Below are 22,638 nucleotides of genomic sequence, written 5' to 3' on the forward strand. Positions count from 1 at the left end.
GAACGGTAGGGGTGGGACTCGGAGGGACCCCGAGGCTCATCTAGTCCAGCCCCCTCAATGCAGGAATCTCAGCCAGATCACACATGACAGAGGGCTTAAAAGGCTCCAGGGAAGGAGAGTCCACCACCTCCCGAGGAAGTCCCTTCCACTGTGGAACAGCTCTTATCGTCAGAAAGTTCTTCCTGATGTTGAGTCGGAATCTCCTTCCTTGGAACTTGAAGCCATGGGTTCGAGTCCTACCCTCTGGAGCAGGAGAAAACAAGCCTGCTCCCTCCTCCTTGAGACAGTCCTATCAGTCTTCTCTGTTCCAGGCTAAACAGACCCAATTCCCTCAATGGTTGTTGTCCCAGGAACGCCAAGTTGTGCCCAACGTTGGGGGAGGGGCCATCGCCCGTGCATGACATCACACACACAGTGCCAACTTGCCCTGCTGGCCACCCCCCCAGCTGCCTTACTTTTGGAAAACGATGCTCAGGGCGAAGCATCTTCACTCTGCGCATCCCTGACAGAGATCTCCAGAGCACCTTCCAGGAGGACATTCTGGCCATCTTCCCAGAGATGCACAGGGCCCTCCACTCATCCCACCCTCACCTGTCTCCTGGGCACTCACCTGGTGACAGCAGGGGATGACAGCCCTTTAATATTGGGGGGTCCTCAGCCCCCTGCACACCAATACTGAGGGGCCTGAAGCACCTTCTGCCCTCTATACTTGGCTCCCCTGCCTGGGACTCCGGGGCCACTGGTTCTGCTGGCACCCTGGGGAGGCCCCCTCCCCCGTGTCCCTGATCTGAAGATCCCTCGTCACCCACAGGCCTCATTAGTGGATCCTGTTCTTCCAGCTGTGCCTGAAACTGGCTGTGACGGACTCCCCGAGATCCCGGGGGTGGCTGTGGAGCAGTGACACATCGGCCAGCCTTCTTCCTCAGGAAGCCAGCCCTGGGGTAGATGGGTCAGATGTTGCTATTTTGAAAACCTCAGGGAGGCCGGAGGGCAGGTGTCAGCCTTGATCCTGGGCATGCCTAGACTTAACACTATTTTCGGGTGGGATCCAGTCACATAACAGCAGATCCGGGTTGTGCAATGGAAGCGGATTTGCAGCTCTTGAAAGAGCAGGCTCTTATTTTTGCCCCAAGGACTGTGATGGGGAAATGCCCTGGGAAGTGCGGGGTGTGTGTGTGTGGAGAGAGTGTTGGCTTTGGTGCCAAGGTCATCTCGCCTCCTTAGCCCAAAGGCCAGCTTGGGCAGGGGGCTGACCTGGGCTGCGGCAAATGAGTGGCTGGCAGCGTCTGCATTGGCACCATCCTTGGCGAGCCACAGCTGCCCGCCTGCCAGTTCTTCCTGGGCCAGCTTGGCACTCTGGTGCACAAACCCGGGCTGAGCCAATCACGAGGCAAAGGGAGGCCTCAGGCAGCAGGATCCACAGGAGCAGCAGATCCTGAGGTAGATCTTCCTCTGCCCGTCTTCAGCAGAGGGATTTGGCTTGCCAGAGTGGAAGCAGCAGCCTCTCTGCCTGGCCGTCCTCTGGCTTGCGTGGGGAACCGGTTGCGCTTCCATGCTGGGGGAAGAGGGTGGGGCAACCTACATACCAGCCAAACACGTCCCTCCCAGAGCCAGCTGGGCAGCGCGGGAGGCGTCATCCGGGGCTGCTGTGTCCCAGAATAAGAAGCAAAGCGCATCAGAAGAGTCTGCAGGATCAGGCCAATGGCCTGTTCTCACAGAGGCCAACCAGAAATGGGAAACCAGAAAGCAGGATTTGAGCGCAAGAGCAGGTCTCGCCTCCTGCCGTTTCCAGCACCGAGGATTCAGACCCTTTGCTGCTTCAAGCCATGGAGGCCGAGGGTGGCTGTCCCGGCTAGTAGCCGCTGGCCGCCTTGTCTAATGCCCTTCCAGAGTCACGCGTGTCGGTGGCCCTTGTTCTCTGCCCCTTCGAGGGCGGCAGTCTTGTTTCCCTCCAGAGAGGGAAAGGGATCCCATGCCATGTCCCACTTGGCTGTGCTGTCTCACTTCCCCTCCCCTCTGCTACAGCCCCCCCTCCAGAGCCGCACGTTGTTTGTCTGGCCGCCTTGTATCTCTTCCATGAGCCGCAGAAGGAGGAACTGGGATATCCTGTTTTGACAGAGATCGCCCCAGCTTTCCCTCTGTTATTGAGAGAGGCAGATAAAACCCAGGGCAGTCTGGAGACTCCATCCCGGAGGAAATTCCATTCCTCACCTGCCGGCCTCTTGGCGGCTGCTCTGCTCCCCTGAGAGTCGCTTGTGGGGCAGAGGCAGGGCAGCAGAGAGAAAGCAGCCAGCTCTGAGATGGGGAACTGAGCTCAGGGCTGGCCACGGGGCAGGAGGCCAAGGCCCGGCTCAAGCGCCACCAGCGAAATGGGTCAAGGGCCAAGGGCTGCCTGCGGAGGAGAAGGCAGCGGGGGCTTTGGGAAGAGAGCCCGGGAAGCGGCATTGGCACCACCCTGGCACAGCTCTGCCTTGACAGTGGCATTGGTGCTGTCTGGCGATGGGCATCCTTCTGTTTTCTGGTTGCTGCCTGTGAAGACGGCCATGATCCTGGACACCCACCCCAATCTGTGAGGCTGCCTCCTCTTCCTCTGTAAGGCTCAATCTGGGGTTGGACGTATCCCGTCCACACGAGAACCTAAGATGAGGCTGCTAGACCAAAGGGACCCATCTAGTCCAGCCTCCTCTTCTCACAGGGGCCAAAGGGAGACACGCAAGCAGGATTCGAACACAAGAGGACTGTCCCCGCATTTCTGCTTCCAGCCGTGGAGGCAGAGCAGAGCCATCCTGGCCTGCAGCCCTCCATAGCCCCTCCTCCTCCATGAATCTCTCTAGTCTTCTTTGAAAGCAATCCAAGCTGGTGGCCATCCCTGCCTCCTGTGGGAGGGAGTTCCACAGGCCACATCAAGGGTATCTGTCAGGGAACTGTCATCTGAGACGAAGGAGGTGAAAGGGCTCATGGAGGGTGAGAGAGACCACTCAGCGGAGGAGGGGACCAGCAGGGGGAGAAGTGGAGTTCCAAGGGAAAGTGAGTCGGAGGGAGAGCTCAGAGATACTTCTAGCGAGAACAGTGGGGGGGTTTCAGGACCTCCCCTAGGAACACCCACTCCTCGGCGGAAACTGTCACGCCGAGAGTCCAGAAGACGTGTTTCCGTTAAGGAGCTTTTATGCTGGAAGAAGTTCCGTAAACGCCCACTGTCCGATTCAACGAGCGATTGATGGAGCCACGCTTAAGGAGCTCCATCACAGACAGAGGTTTGGGAACTTAGCCAAACTCTGAGGGATCAGGATTTTACGCACAAGCAGCTCATCATCCCATCACAGCAATCGGACAGTCCCTGAAAGCAGCTTGTGCAGAGAGGCATCATGAGTGACCCAGCCGGAGCCGGAGGAGCAGGAGGAGCTGGAGGAGGTCCAACTCTGGAAGAAAGGTACAGAATGTTGGAACTCCAGCTAGCAATGCAAACGGCGAGGCTAGAAGAAAGGAGGGCGCAGGATGCAGAAAAGGCAAAAGGCGCTACACTAGCAAGAAAGATGCCAGGAATGGTGCAGAAGTTTGGGGGGGACCCCAGGAACTACCAAGCCTTTAGGACAGAGATGCAGTATGCTCTTGAACTGCAGTTTAATGACTTTCCCGATGAGGCGTCGCGAGTGGCGTTTGTGATTGGCCATCTCGAAGGAGGGGCGAGAGACTGGGTCAGGCCCCTGATGGCAGGGAATAGTGACATGCTGAAGGACGCGAGGAAGTTTTTTCGCGCCATGGATTTGATGTTTTCCAGCGAGATTGAACAGGGACTGGTACGCAGACAATTGATGGCTTGCAAACAGGGGAGCCGATCGGTTCGTGAGTACTGGACTGAGTTTACAATGTTGATACATAGATTGGGGTGGGACCTATCGGCGGAACCCATTCAAATGCTATTTGAAGAGGGGCTTTCTTCGGCGGTGAAAGACGAACTTTCCCGGGCGCCCAGGGCGGAGTCTATGGACCAGCTGACCAAATCAGCGCTGACCATTGGAGCGCGCCAGGAGGCAAGAGCCTTGGAGAAGCGGGAGGGGAAAGGAGAGCGTTGGAGGGATTTCCGCATTCCAGAGATTCCAGAGCCAAGTTTCCCGCCCGGAGAGCCGATGGAAGTTGGAACAGCGCGCGCGCACGCAGTTTCAAATCCCAGTGAAGGGAGGAAGAAGGAGGGAAAGAGCGCCAAGAAATGTTACCTCTGCCAGCAGCCAGGTCACTTTGCCAGAGTCTGCCCGCAAAGAAAGGAATGGCAAGGGATGGCAGGGGCTGTTGGGGGGAAGGAGGAGGAAGTCCAGGAGCCAGTAAAAGCCAACGCCTGTCTGCCTCTGTCAGGGCACTGCAGACAGGCCAAGGAGCAGTAAAAGTGCCCACTCCGGAACCTCCAAGACCAGCCCTAGTAATAGAGGTGTTGCTAGAGCTGGCAAACGGATACCCACTAAAGACCAAGGCGCTGTTAGACTCAGGCAGCTCCTGTAATTTTATGAGCAAGGAGTTTGCAGCGGAACACCAGATACAGACACTCCCTTTAAGCAACCCCCTGCAGGTCACCACGATCGATGGGAGGGAGCTGTTGGGGGGAGAAGTTAGCCTACAGACCGTCCCAATGGTTATGAGGGTGGCAAGGCACACCGAAAGGATAGCGTTCAATGTAGCCACCCTGGGAGGGGCGCCAGTCATTTTGGGAATGAGCTGGCTAGCGTTGCATGACCCGCTAGTGGGCTGGCATCAGAGAGTGGTGTCCTTTGGGTCAGGACATTGCCTGGAACACTGCAAAGAGGGAAAGGTGCCAGAAGGGGCAAAAGCCTCCATAGCAGGGACGGAAGTGGCGAACAAAGGGAAGGTGCCCAAACAATACGCTGACCTGAGCAAGGTCTTCAGCGAAAGGGAAGCAGATAAACTACCACCGCATAGAGACTTTGACTGCCAGATTAACCTGGTCCCTGGGGCCCAGCTACCCGTGGGCAAGCTGTACGCCATGTCAGACAGGGAAATGCAGGAGTTGAGGGAGTTTATTGACAAAAACCTGAAGAGAGGTTTCATCAGAGAGTCCAGAGCGGTGGGGGGCAGTCCAGTGTTTTTTGTGGACAAAAAAAACACGGATAAACCGAGATTGGTCGTGGACTACCGGGCCCTGAATGCCGTGTCAGAACCAGTGACTTTCCCCATGCCCAGGATTGATGACATTTTGACCAGGGTGAGGAAGGGAAAGATATTCACGAAACTGGACTTGAGAGGAGCGTACAACCTGATACGAATAAAGAAGGGGGATGAATGGAAGACAACGATGTTCACCCCCCTAGGGGCTTTCGAATATCGCGTTATGCCATTCGGATTGCAATCAGGCTCCGCCTGTTTTCAATCGCTCATGAACCATGTACTGGGACCTTTGCTCTACAAGAATTGCGTGGCATTCCTCGATGACGTGCTGATATATTCGGAGAATGAGGAGCAGCATGTGAAGGATGTCAGGGAAGTGCTGAGCCAGCTGCAAGCAAACCAGTTGTGGGTGAAATTGGAGAAGTGTCAGTTCCACACCAAGGAGGTGGAATTCCTGGGGTACCGCTTATCAGACAAGGGATTAGCCATGGATCCAGGCAAGGTCCAGGCGGTGCTGGAATGGAAGACACCGAAAACCAAAAAAGATGTGCAAAGGTTCTTAGGGTTTGGGAACTTTTACCGTAAATTCATCAAGAACTTTGCCCACTTAACGGCTCCCATCACGGACTGTCTAAGCAGCAAGAAGAAATTCGTTTGGACGGCAGAGGCGGAGCACGCTTTTGAGGAATTGAAAAAGGCATTCGCTTCGGAAGAACAGCTCCTGCATGTGGATTTACAAAAACCCATGAGAGTGGAAACTGATGCCTCAGACCGGGCGGTGGGGGCAGTGCTGCTTCAGCCAGGGAGCAATAAGTCGGAATGGAGACCGTGTGCCTTCTTTTCGCGTAAGCTGAACAAATCCGAGAGGAACTACACGGTATATGACCGAGAACTACTCGCCATTCACGAAGCGTTCCGGAGATGGAGACACTTACTAATTGGCGCACAGCATAAGGTGCAAGTGTGTACGGACCACAAGAATTTGGAGTATTGGAGAACAGCACGAGTGCTCAACCAACGACAAGTGAGATGGGCCCAGGAGTTCTCCAAATTCCATTTTGAAATCTGCTACGTGCCAGGTCCAGAAAACATCAGAGCGGACGCTCTCTCTCGCAAACCTGAATATTTGGAGGGGGAGGGAGCGCCAGAAGAGAGACATATTATCCCAGAGGACCACTGGGTGTGTGGTGCGGCCTGGGTGGGGCAAAGAGAACTGGTAGAGGGGACGGTCAATGATGAGTACGCCCAGGATAAGCTCAGAGGTTTAAGGAGAGAGGGAGAAGACCCCGGAGGTTTTGAAGAAAGAAACGGGGCATTGTATTACAAAGGGGCACTATATATACCCGAAGGGGAATTGAGGGGGAGAGTACTCAAACAGTTGCACGACAATCCCACAGCGGGGCATTTTGGGCAACACAAGACCATGTGGTTGGTGACCAGGGAGTTTTGGTGGCCCAAGGTGAGGGAGGATGTACGGGAGTATGTGAGAAGGTGTGACCAATGCCAGAGAGCCAAAGGAGAAAGGCGGGCACCAGCGGGTTTATTAAAACCGTTACCCACACCAGAAAGACCGTGGGAGGCGGTGTCGATAGATTTTATGACTGATCTGCCCAAATCCCAGGGGAAAACCGCCATACTAGTCGTAGTAGACCAGTTAACTAAGATGGGTCACTTTGTAGCTTGCTCACATGCAGTCACGGCGGAAGAGACAGCGAAATTGTTTGTAGAACATATTTTTAGGCTGCATGGCGCCCCCTTGAGGCTGGTGTCCGACAGAGGGAAACAGTTCACATCCAGATTCTGGAGGAAGCTTATGAGCTTGTTGCACGTAGAGGTCAACTTTTCGACTGCCAGGCACCCTGAGACCAATGGGCAGGCGGAGAGGGCAAACGGTATCCTTCAACAATACCTGAGGTGCTATGTCAATGACAGAGAAAACGATTGGGTCGAAAAGTTGGCACTAGCGGAATTTGCTTACAATAATGCAGAGAATGTGTCCACCGGGATGAGCCCATTTTTGGCTAATTATGGGTGCCACCCCAGGGCGTTTCCAGGGGAAGGAGGAGAGAGATGGAGTGTTCCGGCCGCTGAACTTTTTGTAGAAGAAATGGAAGCGATCCATCGTCAACTCCAACACCACTTAGAAAGGGCCAAAGAAGAATATAAGAGGCAGGCAGACAAGAGCAGAAGGGAAGGTGAAACAATTAGGGTGGGGAGTCGGGTCTGGCTATCAACCCAAGGGTTGCCGTACAAGGGGGGCTGCAAGAAATTGAGACCCAAAAGATTGGGACCATTTGAGGTCATCCAACAGATCAACCCAGTGGCTTTCAGACTCCGGTTACCGAACCACATGAAACTGCACCCAGTATTCCACAGGTCATTACTGTCACCATACCGGGGGGAAGGTGAAGGGGTATCCACACGGGGGCCAGCCATAGAAGAAAGGGAAAGCCGCAACTATGTGGCGGAAATCATCGACTCCAGGTGGAAGGGGAATCAGGTGGAGTATTTGGTCGCGTGGGAAGGGGAACCAGAGTCAGAAAACACCTGGGTGAAGGCAGAGGAGGTCCATGACGAGGTCTTGATCGAAACGTTCCACCAAAGGTTCCCCAGGAAACCTCAGCCAGTAGCGAGGTTCCGAAGGGAGTACTTTGGCACCACCGACGATGAGGAGGAACTGGAGGGATTCAGGGAATCGGAGTTGGAAGGAGGTACCGACTCCGAGGAGGAGGAGTACTTGGAAACCGGGAACAGCAAAAGGTGGAGGGAAGTGTTCGAAACTTCGGAAGATGAGGGAGGTTCCTTCAGGGGTTTTGCTCCCTCGCCTCCCGCAGAGGAGGGGAGGGAAGGGGGTGAAGGGGGCCCTGGAGGGGAGGTGGATGTCAGGGAACTGTCATCTGAGACGAAGGAGGTGAAAGGGCTCATGGAGGGTGAGAGAGACCACTCAGCGGAGGAGGGGACCAGCAGGGGGAGAAGTGGAGTTCCAAGGGAAAGTGAGTCGGAGGGAGAGCTCAGAGATACTTCTAGCGAGAACAGTGGGGGGGTTTCAGGACCTCCCCTAGGAACACCCACTCCTCGGCGGAAACTGTCACGCCGAGAGTCCAGAAGACGTGTTTCCGTTAAGGAGCTTTTATGCTGGAAGAAGTTCCGTAAACGCCCACTGTCCGATTCAACGAGCGATTGATGGAGCCACGCTTAAGGAGCTCCATCACAGACAGAGGTTTGGGAACTTAGCCAAACTCTGAGGGATCAGGATTTTACGCACAAGCAGCTCATCATCCCATCACAGTATCTGAGGAAGATTCTCGGGGCAAGAGATCCCCCAGTTCAAGGAGCTCCTTCTCCTCAGATCCTGCCCTTGCAGCCTTTCTGCAGATCAAGGGGCTTCCTGGGGTGGGGGGGGGGGGAAATGAGCTTCCCAGCTGTCTGCCCAGGACAACTTGGCTGAAGCTGCCAGGGCTGTCTTTGTCCCCGGAGGAAGGGGGCTCATTCCTTTTGCTGCAGGTCAGGGCGGGGAGGGAGGCAAAAGGTCAATGGAGCCAGCAGGAGGAGGAAGAGGAAGAGGAGGAAGAGGAGAAGCAAGCTTGCTTAACAGGATCATCGCCAGAGAACAATTAACTCTGGAGGATCAAGGCCTAAGCTCATTACCCTTCCCAGGTGCCAAATTTAGCTCTGAGCTGCCTCAGGAACCCCAAGGCAGAAGAGAGGCTCTCCTGGAAGAGGGTTTTGCCCAGGGACGGGGCTGGAGCAGGCAAGAGTATTCCCAGGGGGAAGAAAGCGGGCAGAGGGGCATTTTCCCTCCTCTCTTGTGACCCCCCTCCCAGGGAGATTCAGGGCAGGCCAAAGGGAGGAGCTTGTTCCCAGCTGAGAGGGGGAGGAAGAGGGCACTGGCTTCCAGAACTTGACTTTGGAATGGGAGACATTTTGGGAAGAGGAAAGTCCATCAGAGGTGGTATGGAGCCTCCATGGCCAGAGGCACTCTATCACTGAGAACCAAATGCCCCCCTGGGCATCAGTGGGCGGCTCTTGCCCTTAGGCACCTGACCAGCAGCCCCCACTTGGGACCACTAGATGTGCATATGAGGAGCTTTAGCCTGACCCTGTGAGACGGCTTCTCTCCTCCTTCATCCTCACCCCCCATGGCTTGTCTTGGCCTTCTGCTCCCTGCTAAGCCAAGGGGCTGGCAGGGCAGGGGCTGGCTGAGGGTGCTCCTTCCACCAGGGGTCCTCACCTCGCCTGCCAGGCTGCATGGGGGCCACATTATGCAAACTCCTCCTCTGCCCCCCCCCCCGCTGTGTCACATCCATGCATCCCCAGGAAGGCTAAGGAGATCAGAGGACTTAAAGGCGCTTTGTGGCAATGGATGCAAATGGCCCGTCAGGCCCTCTTGTGCTCAACTCACAGGGCGGCTGGGGGCAGAGGGTGTTTCTGCCTCACAGACGGCAGAAGGCGGCCCCTGCTTGCCAGCCGGGCATCAGAAGCATGGTGTTGGCAAGCTGCCAGGGACGTTGATTCCTGTCCCACATGGCAGCCCACGGACTCCTGCCTGTGACTCAGGACTGCTTCAGGTGTTGTGTTTTTCTGCCCAGAAGTGGGAAACACTGGGTTTTCAAAATGGGTTTCTGGGTGAGAGAGGTGCCAGCTGGGTCTGAGTGGGTTTCCAGTGTCATGTTGCCTTCAGGGAATCTTTTTGCATGGAATAACTGCAGCACCAAAAGCGACTCCAAGCTTCTGATAGGTCCCCCACCCCCCAGGATGTCCCTATCTGCCCCAGCTTCCCTCCTCCTGACACCAATTCTCTGTTTACTCAGGAAACTCCCTTTTAGTCTTGTGTTGCACATTCCAGAACTGGAGTCACCAGCCGTGTGTCCTACTTAAGAGAGGCTGCTCCTTGATTTGAAGGGTTGTGGCGATGGAGACACAGTCTCCTCTGCTAGGGGGAGATGCATTTAAATTGAAGCCGCTCTTTCTGAATCTGTATCTCTGTATGCAAATAGAGACTTGCAAATATTACATAAGTCCTTGTCTGTTTCCCCTCTGGCCATCTGGCCTTGCCATCCCTCTCCAGAGCCAAGTCCTCTGACCCCCCCACCTCTCCACCAAGGCCAGATCAGCACCTGCTTCCCCATCACATCGCCATGAATTTTCCTAAAAGCCATCCAAGTTGGTGGCCTTCACTGCCTCCTGAGGGAGGGAGTTCCATAGGTTAACTCCATGCTGCACGAAGAAGGACCTTCTTTCCTCTGTCCTGAATCTTGAGTGGCTCTTTTGGGATCTCACAGTATAAGAGAGGGAGAAGCAGGCGCTTCTCACAGCGGCATCGTAAGAGTCTGTTACAGAAGACTGGAAGGATTTCGTCTTACATCACACTCAGTCATGGGTTTTGGAGTCAGAAAAGTACCCACACGGTTTGCCACTCTCCCCCCTTCATCAGGCTCACCCTGGCATTGGGGGAAGAATGTGGCACAGTTTTTATTTTTGGAAAATGTCCGTAACGTGTCTGTCCCTTACAGGACATGTTGCATGATGAGGCTGCGCTTCAGATTTTCTCCTCTGAGGATCCTTAGCTAGCTGCCACCAACAAGCCTCCCAGGTGTAGATTTTCATCCAGACTTTATCTGCATTAGACTAGGTATTGTATTTATACATATTTTCATAGCTGGGATAAGCTCCCGGATGTTTCATAGAACCCAATTCACGAAGGAAAATAAATAAAAAAAATTGCTCCTAGTTATATTTGCTCCCTATTTCTACCCCACATGTTCATCAAAGGCGCTTGAAGCGCTGGCCTCCCCCCCCCCCTTTCAGCTTCTCCCGCTGCCTCCCAGCTGATCTCTCCCCAGCCATCAAAACCCCACTCCAGTCCATTTGTTTTGGAAATTTGTTGTTTTTCCTGAAGGGGGAATCAACACTTAGGAGAGATTTTGTTGCTCTGCTTTTTCATCCTGCTTTGTTTTTCATTTATTGCTGGTTCGTTTCAGCTTGTATTATATTGTGTGTGTTTTAGCTTGTGATTCTGAAATTCATATGAAAAAGCAGCTTATTGCTGCCTAATGCAAGAACATCCTGAGCCAGGAAGGGAAGTGTCAGCCTGAAAGAGCAGCTGCCAAAAGGCAGGAGGGCAACTGCTGCTGCCGCTGCCTCTGGAGGGACGCCCCATTCCCTCCCCAAGGCAGCCTTTTGTCTCTTGTGGGAAGGAGGTGTCCAAAGGAGCCCCCATCCCCCTCCCTTGTCTCAGAAACAACTCAGTGCCTTGTGGCACCTGAAAGATGAGCACATTTATTTTTATGGGCAAATGTTCCTGCTCAGCCTTGAATGTGCTGCAAGATGGCAAAGGTGTGAGTATTGGAAGGGTTTCTTTAAGGCAGGCATGGGGAGCCTCCATCTTGGCCCCCCCAACCCAAATGGCCCCACTGGCCTCTTCAGGCAGCAGCCCACGCTCCCTGCCACCAGGAGGGCTCAATGTTCGCCCCCATCGCAGTGTCCTTGGAGAGGAGGGGAGAGAAGCCATGCTGTGGGGCAGATCAGCGCCTTTCCAGCCTGGCAGGGAGGGGGCTGAGGGCCCCCCATCACCTGGGCCAGGGTGGAGATGCAAATCCTCCCTCTCAGCTGAGGACAGGGATTAGCGGAGGAGGCCGGAGGGTGTGAGAGAAAGATCCTCTCTCTGGGTGTTGGGTCTGGGTGTCCTGCTGCTCTCCCTAGACCAAGTCTCTCTCTTCCCCTGCTTCCAAGGGTCTTCAGGGTCACGGGGGGGGACCATTCCTCTCTTTCCTGATGCTCAGCACTTCACCCAAAGCTGCCCTTGCCAGGCTGTTGCCCTGATTCTCCCCAGAGCCACCCAGAGCCCTGGCCCCTTCCGGGGTCCTTCAGCGGAAAAGGCTTTCCTGCCAGGGGGTCCCTGGAGTGTGCTCTTGTCCAGCCAGGGACCCCCCTCCCTCCTCCGCTCCAGCACTCGGCTGCAGTGACACTCGACTGATCTCAGGAACAAGCGCTGCTGCGGCTGGCTGGCTTTGTTCCTATTTTTATCTCATCTTTATCTGTTTCTTGTAGGTCTCACCCCTAAATCCCTCCTCCTGCTCTCAGCCGCTCGCTCTGACGCTGGCGAAAGCACAATCTCAGCCTGCACGTTAGGAGCCCCCCCTCGCGCCCCCCAGGCCTTGCGGAGGTCAGAAATGTCCCAGGAGTCTTATTCCTCTGGGAAGGAGAGCTGTTATTTAGGCAATGCTGTGTTCTGCACACATAAATGCGATGGAAGCAAAACACAAATATGTGTGAACGCAGCATTGGAGAAAAGTATTCTGGAAAACCAAAGAAGGGATCCTTCTTTGGGTGGCATATAAATAAAACACCAAGGACAACTCTATGGGAAGAGCTTCCTAGGACAGTTCTCTGAGCCCAAGGCTGCTCTGCAAGAGGAGAAGGGAAGCCCAGGGAAGCCGCTCCCAGGGGGGTCAGAAGAGCAGGGGCCCCGTCTAGTCCAGGGTGGGCAGCCTGGTGCCCCAAGGAGAAGCCCAGCAGGGGCACCAAAGCCACACAGCTGCCCTCTTGCCCCTGCACATCCCAGTGACGCCTCTCCCAGGGGAGGCAGAGCATGGCCTGCAGAGCTGGCAGCCTCCTCTAGCCCTCTCCTCCTCCTCCCGGAATTTGTCACCATCCCTGCCTCCTGTGGAAGGGAGTTCCGTAGATTAACTCTGTGCTGCATGAAGGAATTCTTTCATCTGTCCTGAATTGCCCAACATTCAGCTTCACAGGATCACAGAATCCTGGCATTGTAGAGTTGGAAGGGACCCTGTGGGTCATCTAGTCCAACCCCCTGCAAAGCAGGAACAGGCAGCTGCCCCAGATGGGGATCGAACCTGCAACCTTTGTGTGCGCCACGCTCCAACCAGCTGAGCCACGTCCTCGAATTGTTATGAGAGAAGGAGAGAAAAAATGCTTTCCTCTCGCTGCTTTCTCCTTGCCAGGTATGATTTTATAAAGTTGTCTCATGTCGCCTCTTACTTGTCCTCAACACACGGAAACCGTTCCTCATAGGGGAGTTGCTCCACCCCCTGGATCACGGGGGGGGGGGGCTTTCCTGCAATATCCTTTTAGAGGCAACCAGAACTGAACGCAGTATTCCCAGAGTGGTTTCACCACAGATTTGCATAGTATTTGCAGCTTTGGTTTCTGTCCCTGCTCCAGGGCCTGGGCGAAGCTCCCTCCCAGCTGCTCTGCTCCCCCTCCTCCCCAGCCAGCTGCCTCTGCTTCCAGGGTCAGCCTTGGCTCTGACGACAGCCGTGTTCTTTCTCTGCCTTCCAAGGCTTCTCCAAGGCGGGAGCAGCGAGAAGGATGCCAGGCAGGCCTGATTCCAAGGCAGGGAGCTGGGTTCACGCTTCCTTCCTTTACTGTCCTCCCTTTGTTCAATCTGGAAATGTAAACCAGGGAGCTTAGGCATAGCCCCGTGGCCAGTTCAAAGTGGGCGGGCTGGACTGGTGCCCGGTTGCCCCGTGTCTGCTTCATTCGGAGTTGGGGTCTTCAGTCCAGGGAGCCCAGGATGGCCTGTGCCATCCTTCCCCAATCTAATGCTCTACAGATGTTATCACATCAGCCTCTGGGGTCAGGGGAGTCCAACTCCTTTGGAGCTTTGTTTGGGTGCAGGTGGAAAATGGTTCCCTTACACCCACAGCTCCTCCAGAGAAACTCTATTCAGCGGCCAGCCCTGATTCGCTTGCATGAAGCTTGTGAGATGGTCAGACAAGCTCCAGTCTTTGCTGAGTCTTCTTTGGTAGGACATGTGTCCCGAGCTGTTTATGGGGTGATTATATGTCTCCCCATTAAGTCTTCATTCCTCCCACACTTTCAATGCACTCCCCTCCCACTTTCCTAACTGCAAAAAGTCATTTTTTAAAAAGTGGATATGTTGTGTTGGGGCGGCAGGGGGCTTTGATCCACTTTAAATGTGTCAGCCTAAATTTCTGGGAGAGAGAGTTGAACAGACACGAAAATCCCTACTTCCAGTCATATGTTTTATTTCATATGCAACATTGATAGAACATGGTCATAGGCCATGGGAGAGGCAGACGCTGGAATCTGCCTGCTACCTCCATCACTGTAGTTCTCCCTGACACCTTCTGTGGACCTTGGAAAACCTGCCGGGGGGGGAGGCCCTTCCTGGCTAAGAAGAGCCCCTTCCTGTGATGTGGAAGTGGGGGGGATAACCAGCCTCAAATAACCAACATGCTTAAGTCTAATTAATGCATGAAAGAGTTAAGACCATAGAGTCAGCTGTCCTGACAGGCTTAGCTCACCTTCGCCTCCAGTCTCCCTGATGAATTCAGCATGCAAAGAGGCTAAGCTGGTTGCTCCAGCTCAGACCACATGGCTCTCACAAGCCACTCTTAAGTTCCCATACCAATAATTTAGGGACTTTTACCACTTTGAAAGTAAGCCAAGTGTTCCTGCCTGTGCAAGCTTTCCTGAAGCACGTGAGCCTGACCTTGAGAGAGTTTGTAAGCAAGCAGTTCTTAACTTACCACACGTGGGGTCTTTTTCTGTGCTAGAATAAGAGGGAAGCTTGGAAACTCCCTGGAAAGGGCATGTTTTAAAGATCTATCAGTCTATATTTCCACATTTTGCTTCACGATATATTTTTTGACTTCAAATCTCTGCTGGAATTCTCTCAACGAAGAATATTCATTTGTTTGTTGGTTTTATTAAATTTCTATACTGCCCGTCATCCGAGGATCACCGGGTGTGTGTGTTACAATATAAAAACACAAAAATATATAACATAGTAACAAACAAAAACAATATTTCCCTCCCCCCCCCACACAATTTTATGTTGTTTACTTGCCCCAAACTTGGATCTTGATATAGAGGAATTCTCTTCTTATACCTCTTTTTTCCCTTGAATTAATGGGGGTGGGGTATGTACACACAGTATCCAGCATGGGACAGTCCAGTGTGACTCAGAAGCTTGCCTCGGCTGCTGAAAGGACACTTGCAGCTGCGTCAGGGCACTGCCCCTCTGCCTTTGTCATTTGGACATGGATGCTGGGATGCCCCTCTTGCATTTGAGACCTTCCCTACCCGCGAGAAATCTTCTTTCTCCCTTAGAGCGGCCAATCTGCAAATAGATCTCTCCCGGGCCCCACCGTGAAATTGGCCACATGCACATATACACACTGCAAACTGGATTTCAACCCTGCAAATTTGACCCGGTTTGGAACCCGCAGCCCCTGCCCGCCTGCCTGGAGTCCCAGGAACAGACCATATGGGCTCAGCAGTCCTGCAGCTGCCGCCATCCGTCCATCCAAACGGATCAGATTTCCTTGCTGGAATGAGACTGTCTGAGGAGGGCGAGAGAGACACCTTCTCCCCCACCTGAGCTGCCTGCAGGGAACGAGGGTGCTTGCAAGAGGGGGGGTAGAGAGAGGGGGCCTTTCAGGGGAAAGGTGCAGGTTTTCAGTGCTTCTGCAATACCAAGACACTTGCAAACTCTCCCCTTCCTTGTCCTGCACCTGCAAGGCCTCATCTTGCCTGGCACAGAAGACTCCATGCGGCCCCTTCAAAGGAGTCCCCCAGGGGCAGGCATGAAACTATGAAACTGAGCACCCGGCCATATGCTCAGGGTGTGCATGGCCCCCGAGGCAGCCACACTCTCTGCTCAACACCAGCCACTGGGAGAGGCACTCGGACGTGGGGCACCCTCCACACTGTGGGAATGGGAGTGGGGCTGGCATCGTGTTCCCCACATCTGTCTCCTGCTTCACCCTTGAGTTCCTCTCTGTCTCTGTCTCAGGGGTTTCTCCTCTGAAGCAGCTGTGCTCCTGATCCTTGAAACATCCAGGAAGCGCTTGCAGGATCAGCCCAGAGAGCCCCCCAAGGCCAGCATCCTCCCAGTGCCCCTGGGAGGATTTGAACCCAAGAGCCCTCTCTCTCCCCTCCTGTGGCTTCCAGAAATTGGGATTCAGAAGAAGCCGTGACTCTGCCTAATCCTCTTTTGAAAGCCATCCAGGTTGCAGAAGGAGAAATGTCTGTGTGTCTGTCTTTCCCTGCCTGGGCTGCTTCCTGACTCCTTCCAGAGGGGTTTCCTGTGAGCAGGCCCAGATCTGGCCCCCTCCTCCTCCCTCCTCCTGGCCCAGCAGCTGCATTCTTGACTGGAAGAACATCTTGTTTTTGTTTTGAAAGGGCAGGGCGGGATCCTGCGCCCGCCCGGGGAGGCGGCAGCAGCACCGTCATCCTGAATGCTCCCCAGCAGCAGGGCCAAAGCTCTCCGGTTTCACAGGGCCAGGAGGTGGCTCTGCTAGCAAACCCATCCAGATGCTGCCTGCTGTTTTGCCTCTGGCGGATCCGGGGGGGGGAGGAGGGCGGAGAGGAGCATCTGCATCTGCCTGCATCTGCTCCTAAGGCAGAGGAGATGCCTCCTTGGATCACAGCACCCTAGAGTTGGAAGGGAACCCCAAGGCCATCCAATCTGACCCCTGCAATGCTAAAGCATCCAGGACAAAGGGCCACCACCTCTCATGGGAGACCCTTCCCGTCAAACAGCTCTTACTGTCTGAAAGATCTTCCAGATGTTGAATCGGATTCTCCTTTCTGGTCAGTTGAAGCCATGGGTTCGGGTCCTACCTTCCGGATTAGGAGGAAACAAGCTTGCTCCCTCTTCTTTCCCATTTGGGACAGGGGATGGAGCTGCTGCACTGCTGGAAGGGGGGCTAAATGGCCCTTTCGGTCTCTTCCAGGTCCACCAGTCTAGGATTCCGTCATCCTTTGTGAAAGGTGCAGAGGGGCTGGGAAGATCAGGCCGTGTTCCTGGAAAGGAGTTTGATCCAGGAAAGGGGAAGCCAGGAAACGGGAGGACAATGGCTGTGAGTGCATGTTTCAGACACTGGGAATGGCCTTCCCTCAAGGTGACCGGAGGACTCTGAGGGTGACTGTTTTCTCAATGACCAGCCAAAACCATTTCCCCATTTCCCCTCCTCCAGGAACAAGCACCAAGGAAGGCCGGGAAGCCCTTGCACAAGTTAGAAAGAGGAGTTGGCTGTGCATAGGGGTGACTGGCAGGCATCAGAGAGGTCACTAACTCCCCAATTCCCAATGCAGGTTTTGTCTTGAAAATATAAGTTTAGGATTTTTTAGTAATATAGAAACAAACAGATGGGTGGGTGCACATAAAGGGTTTTTCCCCCCAAAGGGGGGGTGGGCAAGACTGGCAGATGAGCTTCTGCCACCAGAAGTGCCTGCCATTTTTCTGGGGAAGCCAAGCTCTGCCTGGCAGCTGATGACTCTGCAGAGAGCGCTCCTTCGATTCCTGCATCTGCAACCGCCCAGTCGGAAAACCGCAAATGTGTAGCTGAACTGGACAACTTGAAAAGAGAATTAGACAGATTCATGGAGGAGGAGAGGGCTACTGACAGCTACTAGCCCCCAAGGCTGTGCTGTGACTCCCCCCTTGAAGGCAGCAATGCTTCTGCCAACTGCAGGAGGGGAGAGGGGTCTCTTGGGCCCACGACCTCCTGGAGGGCTTCCCAGAGGCCACTGTGGGAAGATGCTGGTCTAGATGGACCATGGGCCGGATCCTGCAGATGTTCCTCTTATGTGCCACTTGCCTTAACTTCCTCCCTCAGCTAAAACGAGAGCCGGCCCTCTTAAAAATGGACCGCAAGGAGGAGGAGGAAGGAAGGAAGGACCTGCCCAGAGCCCCCCCCCCGCCTTGTTTGTGCTCCTTCCTTGGCCAAATTTAACTCCCTCGCCATCTCCACAAGGAGGATTTCATCATCTCCAGAGCCTGGACTTGAGTGACGCTTGTGGGCTGGCTTGTTTTCAGACGGGGCTTCATACCCTTGCTCAACTTAGAACTCCTTAAAATAGAGGCCATGGTTATAAATGAAAGGCCAGACAGACAAAATGCAGGTTTTTAATTCCTTCCTGGAGGGGGGCCTTCAGATGAACCAACGGGGAAGAGCAGAAGAAGGCCAACGATATTGTTCTGGGGCTCAGAAAGAACTGCGACTGAGAAAGGATTTTCTATCTTGCAAGTGTTAGTTACCTTAAGAATCTACTTGTAATTCTGAATTGCTGCAGGATGCCCTGCGTGGTGCAGAAGTGCCAGCAGAGCAAGGCAGAAATCTGGATATAAAAATGAATCTTTAAGCTGCGATTCCTGCTTTGCAGGGGGTTGGACTAGATGACCCTTGGGGTCCCTTCCAGTTCTACAGTTCAGATGTCAAGGAAATAAGCCACTATCTGACTTTTAGAAGACATCTGAAGGCAGCCCTGTTTAGGGATGTTTTTAATGTTTGAAGTTTTATTCTGTTTTTAGTGTTCTGTTGGGAGCAGCCCAGAGTGGCTGGGGAAACCTAGCAAGATGGGCGAAGTATAATAATAATAATAATAATAATAATAATAATAATAATACCACAATTGAAACACGCCGGGAGTTGTGGGTATCAAGAGACAGAGAGCAGTGTAGGGTGTGGAAGGAAAACCTCCTTTACTGCACAGGCTGCCTGGGCAGAGACGAGGGTGGTCGGGTGGCCTCCTTTATGGAGGAGAGTTCTCTAACCAAAGGGCCACCTAGTTGAAAGAGGGAGGCCACCGGAAGGGAGTGGCTCTGTCGTGGCTGGGGGGAGGCCCTTGAAGTTGCCCACCCTCCTTGGGCAGCCCCTGGCCAAGGGGGATTTCACTTCATTTGGCTCCCCCCTCCATGGGGGCTTCATTCACACGCTCCCCGTGGCCTCCTGGGTGTTCCCCACAAGGAAGCACTTTGCCCACCATTCCCCCCCTTGGCTTTTTCTCTGGCTTAAAACATGGGTCAGAGGCAGTTGGGGGCAGAGGCTTTGCTTATATGCACAGACAGATAAATCCTAAAAAGAAGCACACCAAGATTAAGAGGAGATAATCTCTTGGCCATCTCAGAGAAAGGGATCAGGAAGGGAGCACAGCCCTGGTTTGGCTCCTCTGGCTGGCACCAGCTCCCCAAGGCGCCAAGAGGAGGGCACAATGCCCCACCTATGAAGAGGCCTCTGGATCAGAGCAATGGCTCATCTGCCCCAGCATCCTCTTCTCACAGGGGCCGAACGGATGCCCAGCTGGCGAAACCTGCAAGGGGGATGTGAGTGCAAGAGCCAGCTCTCCCTGCCTATGACTGCGGTGAAATCTCTGCAAGAGCTTTACAGCAAATAATAAAATTTCCCCCCTACCTCACAGGGTTGTTGGGAAGATGAGCACCACGGACGCCACTCTGACGTCCCCAGATGGAGGGGGGATTTAAATGGAAATAAGAGCAGATTCCCCGCAGGCCCCAGTTGGCTTCCCTTTGAGCCTCCCCCCCCCCGGCCCTTCCTGGGAGCAACAAGGGGGCCGCCTCTGCCAGCCACCGGCCTCTGAGGCTTCTCGTGTGCAGGAGGCAGACAAGGCAGGGCCATCACTGGCTTCTTTGGAGGCAGGAAGAGGAAAGGCAGGCACTTGTTCCAGCTTCCCTCCCTCAGTGCAGGAAACTTGCCATCTACTGAATCTAGACCCATGGGCCCATCTTGCTCAATACTGCCTACACTGACTGGCAGCAGTGGATCTCCAGGACTGCAGTCAGGAGTGGTCTGCATGGAGGTGTCCGCAGGAGTTGAGGCTGGGACCTTCTCAGCTCTGCCCCAGAGCGACAGCCCTCCCCTGGGTGCCAAGTAGGGGTCGCCAGGACTGCCCACGACTCACTCTGGTGACACAGGCCTGGTGGCTGCCTCCTCTTGCTTTTCCTCCAAGAGGCACTCCTGGCTCTCAGAGGCTTAGGAAGTAGTTTCTTGCTGGTGGCCTGGGAGAAGCCCAGGTGAGCTGATGAACTAGCCCTGCTCACAAGGAGACTCACCACACATAACCAGCTGATGGGAGTGTCTGCCACATGCAGGCCAGAGCAGAAGAGCTCAGGGAAATCCCAGGTGGGTGCAAGTAGCCGCCGCAGAGCCCCTCACGCCACAGGGCAACCATTCTTGCAGATCTTGCTGCCATGGAGGGTTTTGGATTTGATATCCCGCTTTATCACTACCCTAAGGAGTCTCAAAGCGGCTCACAACCTCCTTTCCCTTCTTCCCCACAACAAACACTGTGAGGTGAGTGAGGCTGAGAGACTTCAGAGAAGTGTGACTGGCCCAAGGTCACCCAGCAGCTGCAGGTGGAGGAGCGGAGACGTGAACCTGGTTCCCCAGATTATGAGTCCACCGCTCTGAACCACTACACCACACTAATATTTAGTTTGAATCACTGGTGGAGAGCAGAACCGCAAGGAGGATGGAAAACCAGGGACCCCAGTTCCTGACATTTCCACGCCCCAGTCTTGTGCCAGGAACTGCCTGCTCCCCACTTCTGCTCCCTGATGAGAGGCAACGAAGCAGCCCAAGCTCTTTGGAGGGGGGGCGAAGAGGGAGGGAGGAAAGTTTGCCTCTTGGGCAGGTGCCAAAAGAGGCAGGAGCCCATTCAGGGGGGAAATGGCTACCCAGGGACTTTCTCTACTGGCTCACCATCCCCAGAGGACCCCTGAAACTCCCTCTCCCTTGCCTGGTATATTATAGCTGAGGAATCTGCTTGGCGGAGGGGGAGAAAGGGGCCCCTCTCCCCACTAAGAGCTGCTGTCCACGGCAAGCCCCACAGAGCAAGAGGAACTGGGAGGGAGGCCCTCTCCCCCCAATCTGTTATATTGGGGGGGGGGTGCTCCACAAACGCTGAGGCCTGATTATCATCTTCCAAAGCAACTACTCTATTTCGAACTGTGATGCTGGTGGTCAACAAGAGGTCTGAAGACTCTCTCAAGGCAAATCTAAAAAAAATTAGTATAAACACTGACAACTGGGAAACACTGGCCTGCGAGTGCTCCAGTTGGAGAACAGCCTTTACCAAAGGTGTTATGGGCTTTGAAGACACTCGAACACAGGACACAAGGGAGAAACGTGCTAAGAGGAAGGCATGCTTGGCAAACCCTCACCGTGATCAACTCCTGCCCGGAAACCAATGTCCCCACTGTGGAAGGACGTGTGGATCCAGAATTGGCCTCCACAGTCACTTAGGGACTCACTGTTAGAACTGTGTTTTTGGAAGACAATCTTACTTGGCTACGAGGGATCGCCAAAGAAGAATATTGGGGGGGGGGCATGCGCCACAAACAGTCCCTCCTGCCTTCTGCTGTCCCCCTTGTTGCACTTTGAACATGTTCCTGCCAGAGCTTTGAGGCGGCAGCCGTAATCCCACAGGACTGGGATCTTGAATTAATCATGGGCTTTTGTCACCGGAGCTGCTTTGCCTGTCAAAGGAGCATTTCTCGCTTCAGGTGACTTTCTGAGCTACTTTCGTATGAAATTCAAAACTTTCAGCTCCTGATTCTGCACTCCTCCTGCTGTGTAGGGCCTGGACCCTGGAGGCTGTGTGCTGGGGAGGAAGTGGAGTCCTGGCCTTCTATGGGGGAGGCCTGGGCTCAAAGCCCACCCCCCACCCTCTCTCTTGGAAGAGGAGAGGGCCTTGCAGGACATCTTCCCCAGGGACTCTGTGCAATGGAGGCTGTCTGGGTCCGGACAGCTGCCCAGGTTGGGCCTGAAGAGCTCTGGCAAGGGACAGGCCACCACTCTCCCTATTTAGATTGCTCTTACCCTTGCAGAGCTGATCAGTCTTCTCCTGCAAAGGAAGCCCCCCAGGCCTGGCCCGGCATTCTGCTTCTGCAACAAAAGCAAGCCAAGGAAACTACCTCTCAGGCTGGTCTTCCTCACACAGTTGTTGTGAGAACAAAATGGGGTGGAGGCGAAAACCCTGTATGTGACCCTCAGCTCCTTGGAAGATGGTGGCGGAATAGGAGTCCAAGAGAGGGAATAAATCAGTCCCAGCTGTTGCTTGAGCTGCAGCCCGAATGACCCTCACTTGGAACCAGACCATTTCTGGGCTGGCCACCAAACCTGCAAAATCAGACGGAACCAGGCCTGGTGGAGGAGAGGGCAAGGCCTGGGAGAGGGGAGCAGCCAGGCTGCCCAAGAGCCCAGCGGCAGCAGGTGGGAGGCGGTGACACCATTCCCAGGGGACCAAAAAGTGGGGCACCTCATGAACTCTTTCTTGTAGCATCACGGAGGAGGCAGCAGCAGCAACAACAACAATGGCGAGGTAGGCAGGGATGCCAATGAGCAGCCGGCCGCCCTGCCTGGTGCCTTGGCCTGGCTGGGCAGAGAGTGCCTTGAGCATGTGCAAAGGTGCTCTCCTGCTCCAGAGGGCAGCTGGGAGGGCCAGTGCGGCCAGAGGTCCCGCTCCCACTGCTGCAAGCAGGTTGCTTTGCAAGTGGGTGGGGAGCCATGCGGCTAAACCCTGCCCCCCACCACGTTCCCTACTGAACCCAGCCACCCCTTTCAGCTGCTGTTGAACCAGCTGAGGAAGCAAGGGCAGGTAAAATCCTGGCACCTGCTTCTCTCTGCCCTGCCAGCACCAAGAGGAGGTTTCTCATCCCTCCGAGTGCAGTTACAAGCACAGAAACCCACCTGCTTTTGGATGTCAAGAGAAGGGTGCTGGGGGGGGCAG

This window comes from Podarcis filfolensis (assembly GCF_964270895.1).
Source record: "Podarcis filfolensis genome assembly, chromosome: 5".
Classification (NCBI taxonomy): Eukaryota; Metazoa; Chordata; class Lepidosauria; order Squamata; family Lacertidae; genus Podarcis; species Podarcis filfolensis.